The sequence below is a fragment of the Camellia sinensis genome, chromosome 11 (genome assembly GCF_055761805.1).
Source record: "Camellia sinensis isolate YWXY chromosome 11, ASM5576180v1, whole genome shotgun sequence".
In the NCBI taxonomy this organism is placed as follows: Eukaryota; Viridiplantae; Streptophyta; class Magnoliopsida; order Ericales; family Theaceae; genus Camellia; species Camellia sinensis.
The window spans coordinates 87,763,140-87,772,729 of NC_138971.1; the positions used below are offsets into that span (position 1 = coordinate 87,763,140).

At 37.9% G+C, this 9,590-nt stretch overlaps 1 long non-coding RNA gene across 1 annotated transcript; it reads left to right on the top strand.

The window, feature by feature from the left end:
* Positions 1-6,091: 6,091 nt before the first annotated feature.
* Positions 6,092-8,379, top strand: LOC145802024 (uncharacterized). Its single transcript, XR_014344198.1, has 2 exons — positions 6,092-7,397; positions 8,165-8,379. It is a non-coding gene; the product is annotated as an uncharacterized LOC145802024 (long non-coding RNA).
* Positions 8,380-9,590: the final 1,211 nt, after the last annotated feature.

Consider the following 9,590-nt stretch of genomic DNA (forward strand, 5'->3'; position numbering starts at 1 on the left):
TCGGCCACATGAAGTGCTTACATTGTTCAGAGAAAGAAAAAGTACAAGGTACAGAAAAAAGAAAAAGAGCATCAAACTAAGATTCTTCAGCGCCACTAGTAGGTTGGGTTTGGAGCTCGCAAGACTGCTGAGAAGACATGTCGGCCGCCTTTTCAGCCGCAAGCTCGGCATCTATTTCCTGAAGGGTTTGGTTGCGGCTCTTATCGGCAATAGGTGCGTCCGATATTGCCTTCTCAGGAGTAGCATCTTTGGGAACCTCCTCACCCTCCTCATCTTTATGAGTCAAGTCCAAGACTTGCTCATTTGAAGTTGGAGACTTGGCCCCAGCAGCTTCCTTTGACTTCCTCACTAAAGCTTCCTCCTCAGACTCAGAATCGTCGTAGGATTGGCTTGGAGTTGGGGGGAATGGCAGGGCGAGGACGTCGGTGTTCCTGAGGGGGGAGTCCTCGGGGATTTCAAGCTTTTTCAGTAAAGTCATCCAACCAAGGGTGAAACCCTTGTTGCATGCCTACTTTACCTGTTTCTCGTAGTCCGCCGTGACATCGGCCACCCCCTCATTGTATCCCTTCTCATCGGCGACCTCGAGCTCAGCGTCTTTTGTGGCCAAGGCATCCTGCAACTCTTTCTAGGCTTCGGTCGTCTTTTCTTCGGCCTCTTTTTTCTGGGCCTCAAGAACCTTATTTATGGCATCAGCAGCATCTGCCTTTTCCTCGGCCACGTCTTTGGCTTTGACAGCAGCCTCGGCCTGGTCTGCCAAAGTCTTCATTTTTTATTGCAAGTTTTTATTGGTCTTCTGCAGACTAATAACCTCCCTAGTCTTGTTGACCAACACCTTCCTTGTCTCAAAAGATTGCATTGAGAAGGAGTGGGCGTGTTGGATTGCTTGAAGAAAAATGGACAGAGCAGAAGTTATTAGAAAATTTTCTAAGTATAAAAAAGAAAGAAAGATACCAAGTGTGAAGACTTACTTGAACAAAACGCTGGAGCATCAGAGCAAAGTTTTCATACTCGCTCATTTCGGCGTTTCGATCGAGATCTCCAGGAAGGAGCAAAGTTGTGCTAAGGGCAACACCGACGTTAATGTCATCGGCACTATCACCAGCTCTGACCGGCCTGTCCTCTAGTGTGATTTGGGGGGCCCAGGGGGAGTCATGCTTTAGAGACCCCGAGGTGGTTGCAGAGGATGACCTCGGCCTCTTTGATCTGGTAGACTCGGATGGTTGGGCCTCGACAGGCCTCTTCTTGATAGCAGAATGGGACTTATCACTTTCAGCTAATTTTGAAATTAGCAAGGTGTCCTCAGTATCAATTTGAGTCACCGTTGCCGTTGGCTGAGCCTTCTTTATTCTTTTTGGCTTTGACTTTGGTGGGGGCTGGGACTACACTGGTTGGGCGTCTACGGTGGATGGAATGTTAACCAAGAGGTCTTTAGCGACTGCTTTCTGGCGGCCCATCTCAGCAGCAAAAACAGTTCGTCGTTGTCATTGGCGTTGAGATGATGGGATCAGTTGTGGAGCTGAGGTGGATGGCTGCTCTACTGGATCTGAGGTTGACCCTTGACCTAGCCGAGATGTTGAAGTAATGGAAGGAGTAGTGGCGGACGGAGGAGATTGACTCTTCTTCTTCTTTGGAACGTCGGGAAGAACCGACTTGTAAGTAGGAATGAAATTGAGCAGTAGGGGGGCTCTCCGCTTGTGGACTGGAATATCCAATAGCTTCTTCAAGTCCTTGCTGGTGAAGAACGATTGGCGAAAGCCCTTTGGTGGCTGAGGAAGAACTGCAAAAAGAAGAGCACATACATTAGAACAAAGTATTGAGAACTTTAGAAAAGAGAATAAGAAAAAGTGACACTTGGCCCTTACCATCTCCTTCCCCGAAAACTGTTCGGCTTAGAGGATAAAGGTGGAGGTCATCATTGGGCTGGAGCTCCCAGTTGCCCGAGACGATGAAGTAATCGTCGCCAGCACCCTTGTTTGAGTCTGGGAGGTCTGCAATGAGCTTGTACTCAGTGGACCTCGGCTTGAGGTAATAGATGTGGCCTTTTTTCGATTTCAGGCGACACATAGTCTAACAGTACTGGAAATCGGCAAGAGTAACCCTAGCATTCTCTTGTTTGGCTAAGGCTATTGTACTGTTAATAACTCGGTAAGAATTGATGACAAGCTGCATTGGGTTCAATTTATAGTAATGAAGGACTTCTCGGAAAATGGTGTCAAGTGGAAACCTAAGTCCGCACTCGATAAAGGCCACTACTGGGAAAGGCATGAGGTTTACATTGGGCATGATGGAGTCATCCTCCCCAGCCAACCTCAGATGAACGTCGGCCGGGATGTCAAACTCCTGCCTAAAGTGTTCTAGCTTGGTCGGGGTGTCTACCCTATGCTTCCACATACCCATAACGTCAGCTTAAATTGGAGGAGCTGATTTTCAGAAAGAAGGTGTTTTGAAAAGGTTATAGGGACCTCGACAAAAACCTAAATGTGAGATGGGGTAAGGATTTATGGGGATCATTTTAGTTCTTAGAATTTGTGGGTTCTATAAACAAATCCCAAACCTAGATCTATGGAAAAAACGATTGAAGGCACGCATCTGGAAAAGACACAGAAAACAGAAAACAAAGAACGTGTTTCAGAATTAGGAACAGTGATGAACTATCAGGAACACTGTGATGAAGTGTGCACAAGGATGTGAGGCCAAGAACAGTGGTAAAAGTGAACAGATTTGTGAGTAATGTGTGTATTCAAGGGACGAATTGGACAAAAGCAAAGTCACGAAATCAGCATGCTCAAATACGTGATTCATAAGTCAAGAACTTGAGCAGAACGACAATGGTAACAAATAATAAAGAAAAACTTTTTCAAGAACTGAAACCGAGAGAAACAGTGGTGAAAATTACGCCGGAGGAGGAGAATACAGCAAGTTGCAGATCTAGGAAAGCTTGAACAATGGAAGATCTTTGGGAAAAAACTAGAGAGAGAAAAAGCTTTAGAAACGATGGTGAAGAGTGAAAAGACGGGGGAAGGAAGGAAGTTTTGTCAAAATTCGAAACGGCGGCAAAAAGGAAATTAATGTGCGTAAAACGACGTATGTGTCAGACGGCGCACGCAAGAAAAATTCGACTTAAAGACGCGTATCAAGTACGATCCAGTAAGGGGTAGACGCGTGGCTAAAACGGTTGAGTTATTATGCATGATAGCTCATACGCGTGAAGGAGCACTTGGAATTCTTGTTCTTTAAAAGACATGTCGGCTTGTATGATGATCTCGGCTGAGAAATTTGAACAACCCTGGTTAGTGATTCTAAAGCATTGATAAAAAGCAGACTATAGGTCTTGGTCATACTGAGCCAACGAGTTCTTACTTTGGCAATGAATAAAGAAGCGAGCTTAGCCGACGCGCTAGAAGGAATAACTAATATAGGTTCCATCACCACAGGATGCCGAGGTAATGGAACCTAGGGGGCAGTTGTTGGGATATTCAGAGTACCAACACGTGGCCAAGGTGACGCCGACATGTTAGCCGGGGTGCCACGTGTCTTGGTCGTAACGCCGAGGTGATCTCGGCTAGGCCGAGGTTATCTCTAAAGATTTCAGATTTTGGGATAAGCGGATAAGGGACAAGAGTCCTATAATGAGGAAGGACTTCAGCCTGGAAAAAAATAAAGCTCTTAGGGAGTTTATCTTTATCTATTGGAGAGTCCACGATAAGCACTGAGCAGAAGTCCATTGAAGCTAGGCTTCTATTGGGACTAAGATTGAGTCGACTATAAAAGAGAGGTGCCCCCATGGGTCTAAGGTACGCAATTTATATTCAAAACAGTGAGTTAAGCACTATTGATTATCTTTGAGAGATATTTGATTATTGACTTAATCATCGGAGTGCTCCCGGGTGGACGAACTACCGCCGGAATCTCTTCTTTTCTGTTGCAGGGCGTTTGGGCTTACCCTATTCTGCCTGTGCTCTCTAGTTGAATACTGAGTTGGTAGTGTGCTCGGAAATTCACTCACACACATGTAAATCGTTGTTAGACATGTATATTATAGCACATGTATGGAAATTTTAAATTATATTATGATATAACATCAAGTAAGGTGACTATGGCCCAGTAAATCTGAACATCACCAATTTAAAAAATTAAAGATAGTAATAAAATTTGAAGCCTAATTAACCACCAGCAGTTTGACATCATTTCTTAGGTAGTGTTTGGTTTATTGGAATGAAATAAAATAGAATGATTATTCCATCAAGATATTCATTGTCATATTCGGTTGACTAAAAAAATAATAAAAACTATATTCCAAATAGAATCATCATTTACCATTGTATTGGGGAACCAAAGGAATGACCATCTCATTCCATTCCATCTCAATTTAATGAACCAAATATAACATTAGAGTCTTAACATGCACTGCATTCCTTTACATACATTGCCAATTTTTAGGAATTGATCCATAAGAAAACTGATCTCCAATCCTACGTACAATATTTTGCGAGACTATCCTCAATTTTTTTAAATGATTGTTGATTGCACTACTATACTATATACACTAATAACTTTTGCAATTTTTTTTTTTTTTAGGGTCATTATGCTCATTTTCACTTGTGCGTCCACAGTAATATTTCATGAATTATGATTTCAAGTCCATGTTGTGGGTGAACCATGAAAATCTGAATCAGGGAATGGACATAGGATGAGGACAAGGTAAACATGTACTATTGCAGAATCATGGAGAGTGTTATGTTTGCTTTAATGACTACAAAATTCAGGCCCACACAAGTTCGAGGTCCAAAACCAAAGGGCAAAAATGTTGCCGATGTATTGTTGGTAGCTTTAGCCACCTCTTCTGCAAATCTTTCTAAATGAAAATCTTCTCCTCATATCAAATGGTCATGGTGAAGTGCTAAGGGAGAAATATAAAACTCCATTTTTGGGGAAAGAATAAGCTTCCCTAATTGAACTTCTTTGTCCACTTTCTACTTTATAAAAGGTACCAGAGGGTACATTCTTAAAGATTCTTCCAATAATCATATTCATCTGTATCATAGGAAAAAGTATATAGTTGTGGAGATTGGAAAGTTCTGTTAATCTTTTAAACCACATCCCACTACAACAATTTACACTTTTGGCAACCAAATTCGGCGACTAAGAGGGATTTAGTTGCCAAAAGTTCAGTATTTGGTGAATAAAAATTATTTTGATTGCCGTTGGGTCAGGTTTTTGCTACTAAATTATTTTAGTCGACCTATATTATTTATTGGCCACTAAAAAAAACATTAGTCAGTAAATTTTCCACAATAGGCGACTGAAAAATTATTAGTCGCCGTTACTCTAGTTTTTCAGCTACTAAATTTTATTTTAGTCGTAGTATACTAATTTTTGCCCACCAAAATAAATTTAGTCACCAAATAATAGCCACATTTGCATTGTTACTCTTTGGCGACTAAGAATTTGGTCGGCAAATATGCAGTTTTGGCTACTAAAAAATATTTAGTCATGGTATACTCAATTTTTTCCGACAAAAGAATAACCAAATTAGTGCACTTATAGTGACTAAAAAATGTTTTAGTCGCTAAAATGTGGGAAAATATTTTACATGCCCAGATTATTTATTTATTTTTTAAACAGATACGCGCCCAGATTTAGGCGCTCATATATTTATATCCCTTTCATCTGTCTCTCTCTTACACAAAGAACCTCACCTCTTCTCATTTCACCGAAGTCCCTCACCACCGTTACTGATGTCAGTCACACATCGCCACTGCCGCAAATCACCACCGCCATTGCTGCAATACGAACAAGTTCTTTATCTCTCTCTCTCTCTTTCTCTCTCGCTCGCTCTCTGTCTATCTGTCAGTCAGTCAGTCAGTCTCTCTCTCTCTCTCTCTCTATCTCCCCCTTCCTCTATTTCTCCATTTCTCAGTCTTGCTCTAGGGTTTTACATGATTTACCAAGTCTAATTTCGTGTTAATTTCTAAAATGGTTTGGTTTCAGTGCTTTGATTTCTAGGGTTTTATGGGTTTGGTAATAATCAATTTGTTTGCCTAATTTTGGGGCTATATTTTCTGACTGAACCCTTATTGTTATTTATTAGGTAGACAAATACAAGAAATTGATTTTCATTTGCGTATGGATGGGGTTTACCATTATTGGTGCCTACCCCATAGCCTCTCTTTTTCCATTGTTTTTCATTTTTTGCCCATCCTTTTCGTGAACATTCAGATGAGGTAGGCCCTTCTTCAACTTCCATATGCCATTAGTTGTGCAATCCAATTCTTAATTTCATTATCCTATGGTTGCTTGATTGAGAATTCTCTTGGCTCTCTGTGTCTGAGTTTGGTTTGTCCTCATATTGAATTGGATTCATGGTTGTTAATTTGTACTTTTTATACATTTGTTCTTTCCCATGAATTTGTTCTTCCTGTCATATCTTTCGCCCTCCAACTGTTTGATGCAATGCCCGAGTAAAAAATTTACTTGCTGTTTGCATATTATTGAAAATTAAATGTAGTGGTTATTTGTACTGATATCATAAAAAGACAAAGAACAATTGTATACAATAAATAGAAGACAGGGAATAAAAATTTGTAAGAAATAGAATGTTGATTAAATGGGAGGCAAGAATAACGAAGTACTTGCAAATTTGATCAAACATTGTGCTGATTGGCACTTGTCTAAAAGACTAAATTTATGGTCATGCTGATACTTGAGTGCTATTGTGCTAGTGCAATATAAAGTATAACTTTAGTATTTAAATTTTGATTTAGTTTCATTAGTTATGTTTGATATTAGAGATTTATTGGTTACACTAGAATTGTCAATCTCTGTATTCAATATGTTGGTTCAAATGTGATTGTAGACAAGATGAGAGATAGTGAGACAATATTATGCAAGCATATATGACAGAAAGCAATGTTGGCAACAGTAGGACTGAGGAGTGAATTTGAAGAATGGCTTCATGTTGGATTTTGATGTTTTTAGATAAATAATGTGAAGACAATGTGTTGTGTAAGCCTTTACTTCTAGGGAAATAGGCATGGTTTTGATGATTCTAAGTATTCATGAATCTATATAACAAAAGATCTAATTGGTGAAACTGGTTATAATTTTCTAGTTTCATTGAAATACTTAAATGGTTCTAGCTGTAAAAAAATCTATGTAACTCCGAAAGATTCATTTAATGATGTTGGTAAACATGGTTGTTTAGTGGAATTAGATCATCATTGCTCATTATTGAATTTTTTTAGTAGTTACATCTGGTTAACCAAGCTGCCATTATTATTTTTTTTTTCCTTCATTGTGACTTTAAAAGAGTCTTGTTTCTTGTAAGATTTAATGTTGAAACAGCGGAGTACAAGAACATTAGCATCACAGTTTGGGATGTTGGTGGTCAGGGTAAGGTATGCATATGTTTTTAGGTTCAAGTGTTTACTGAGCGACATTGTCACCAATTTTGAAGTTCTGGACATCTCGTTCTTTTTATGCAGTTTTTGGTTTGAACCTAGGTTAGTGCACCAAGATAATTACGATGGTAACTTGATTATAAATTTTCTGACATTGAAAAATGGTGAATATTATAGTTGAATCTCATTATATATGAATTACTTTGAGTTTTCAGAATGAAAAATCATAGTTTTGAGAATGTTGTGTTATCATCTTTTTCTTTTTCTTTTTTTTTTTAAATTGAATTTATTTGAATTGTTTGGGAAAGATTGGGTTTTCCTTCATTTGGTAAAACAATTGTGTTATTCGTTAATCTTGTAAAAGCATTTTTGTGATGCAAAATGAGTGCCTAGTAAAGCAAGTTGGCTTTCACTTGGGACTAGTGGTAGTATTATGAAATGCTTCGAAAGCATTTTAAAAAAAAGTGTAAAATAGGTGTCTAAAGAGAGCAAATTTGCAAGATCTGGGCACTGGCCATGAATGTAAATTCAATATTTTAGATACATTGCAAATCCTGCTATGGAATCCAAATTGTTGTTTTGTTATAATTGTATAGACTGCTTTACTATGATACACAATTTTATTTTATTTTAATTTTATAATTGTTATAACTTGAGGAGTATAATATATCAGAATTATTAATTTTATAATTATTATAATTTGAAATGTCAATTTTATTGAATAAGTGCTAATGGTTATTTTTATTATTTTTATTTTTTTACAGATTTCTTTTGCGTGGGCTATTGAGGATATTTATTTTTATGTACGAAGAGCATTTGTTTTGTATATGGAAGACATTTATTTTTGTACAATCCTTTGTTTTAAAAATCTAGTGTTTTTGTATGTAATATTTAATTTAGATGGATTATAAGTAGTTGGTATGGATTTATGATAGCTGGAATATAATGTTACAAGTTAAAGTTTTTGGATAGTTGATAATGAAACGGGTATTATTGATAATGGATTTAGATTATAATTGATAATGGAATGCATATAATTTAAAAATTAATGAAAAATATTCAATTTATGCATTTAAAAAAAATAAAAATAAATGGAGCTTTTGGCGACTAAATATTTAGCAGTCAAAAAATAAAAAAGGAACTTGTTGGTAACTAAACAGTTAGTAGCAAAAAAAAAAAAAATGAAAAGTTTTTGGCGACTAAAAAAATTGTAGCTAAAAAAGAGCATCATGATTTTAGCAACAAAAAAATTGGTAGCTAAAAAGGAGTGCCACATTTTTAGCTACTAAATAATTGGTAGCCAAAAAGAAACCAACGGGTTTTTGGCGACTAAATATTTTAGTCGCTAAAACAAAAAGCGCATTTATCGAAAACTTTGGGTGACTAAATTTTTAGTTGCCAATTGGCAACTTTCGGCGACTAAAAAAATTTAGTTGTTCATAGGTTAGTTTGTTCCTTCATCATGAGATGGTGTTTGCTTTGACTACCATAGACCTCGCCTATTGGTTCAACTCAGTTGATTAAATTCTTGTCACTGTCCAAGAAATTTCATGTGACTCATCCTAGTGTTGTTCTTAGGCCACTTCTAGCATCGCTTAAGAGTGATTGACGAATTACTACTATGGAGAATTGAGGCTCTTGATAAGCCATAGCAGAGACTCGGGGTAATTAGGATAGTTCGTGGGGTATGATTTGTTGCACTTGTTCATAGATTTGTGCCTATTGGTGTGTTCATGGTTTAAGTTGGTCATTTTAGTGGTAGTTTGAGGAAAACTATGCATTGGTTGCTATTTGTCATTTGGTACCTATTGCCAATGTATCGCTCTTAATTTCGTTGTCCTCATTCCTGATTGCAACACTTGTGTTCTTTAAGTCATTAGAGAGTGTATTTAATTTCCTTTCTTTTTTTTTTCTTTTTCATTTGGATCCTTGGGTTGTTGTTTCATTGTTTTGGAGGAGTCAAATTTGATTTCAACTTGTTAGGATTGTTCACTCGCACTTTGTTTCGCTAAAAAGTTCATTGGGAACTTATAATTTCTGTTCTGGTGTTGACATTGGGCTTCTAGAGGGTCGACACTTGTTCTCCCTTTCTTTCTTGTTGGTTCTGGTTTCTAGTGTCCACACCACCCCTTCAAGGTTTCGACACTGCCTTGCTTATTTGTTCTTCGTATTGCTACTGGTTTCTGGTAT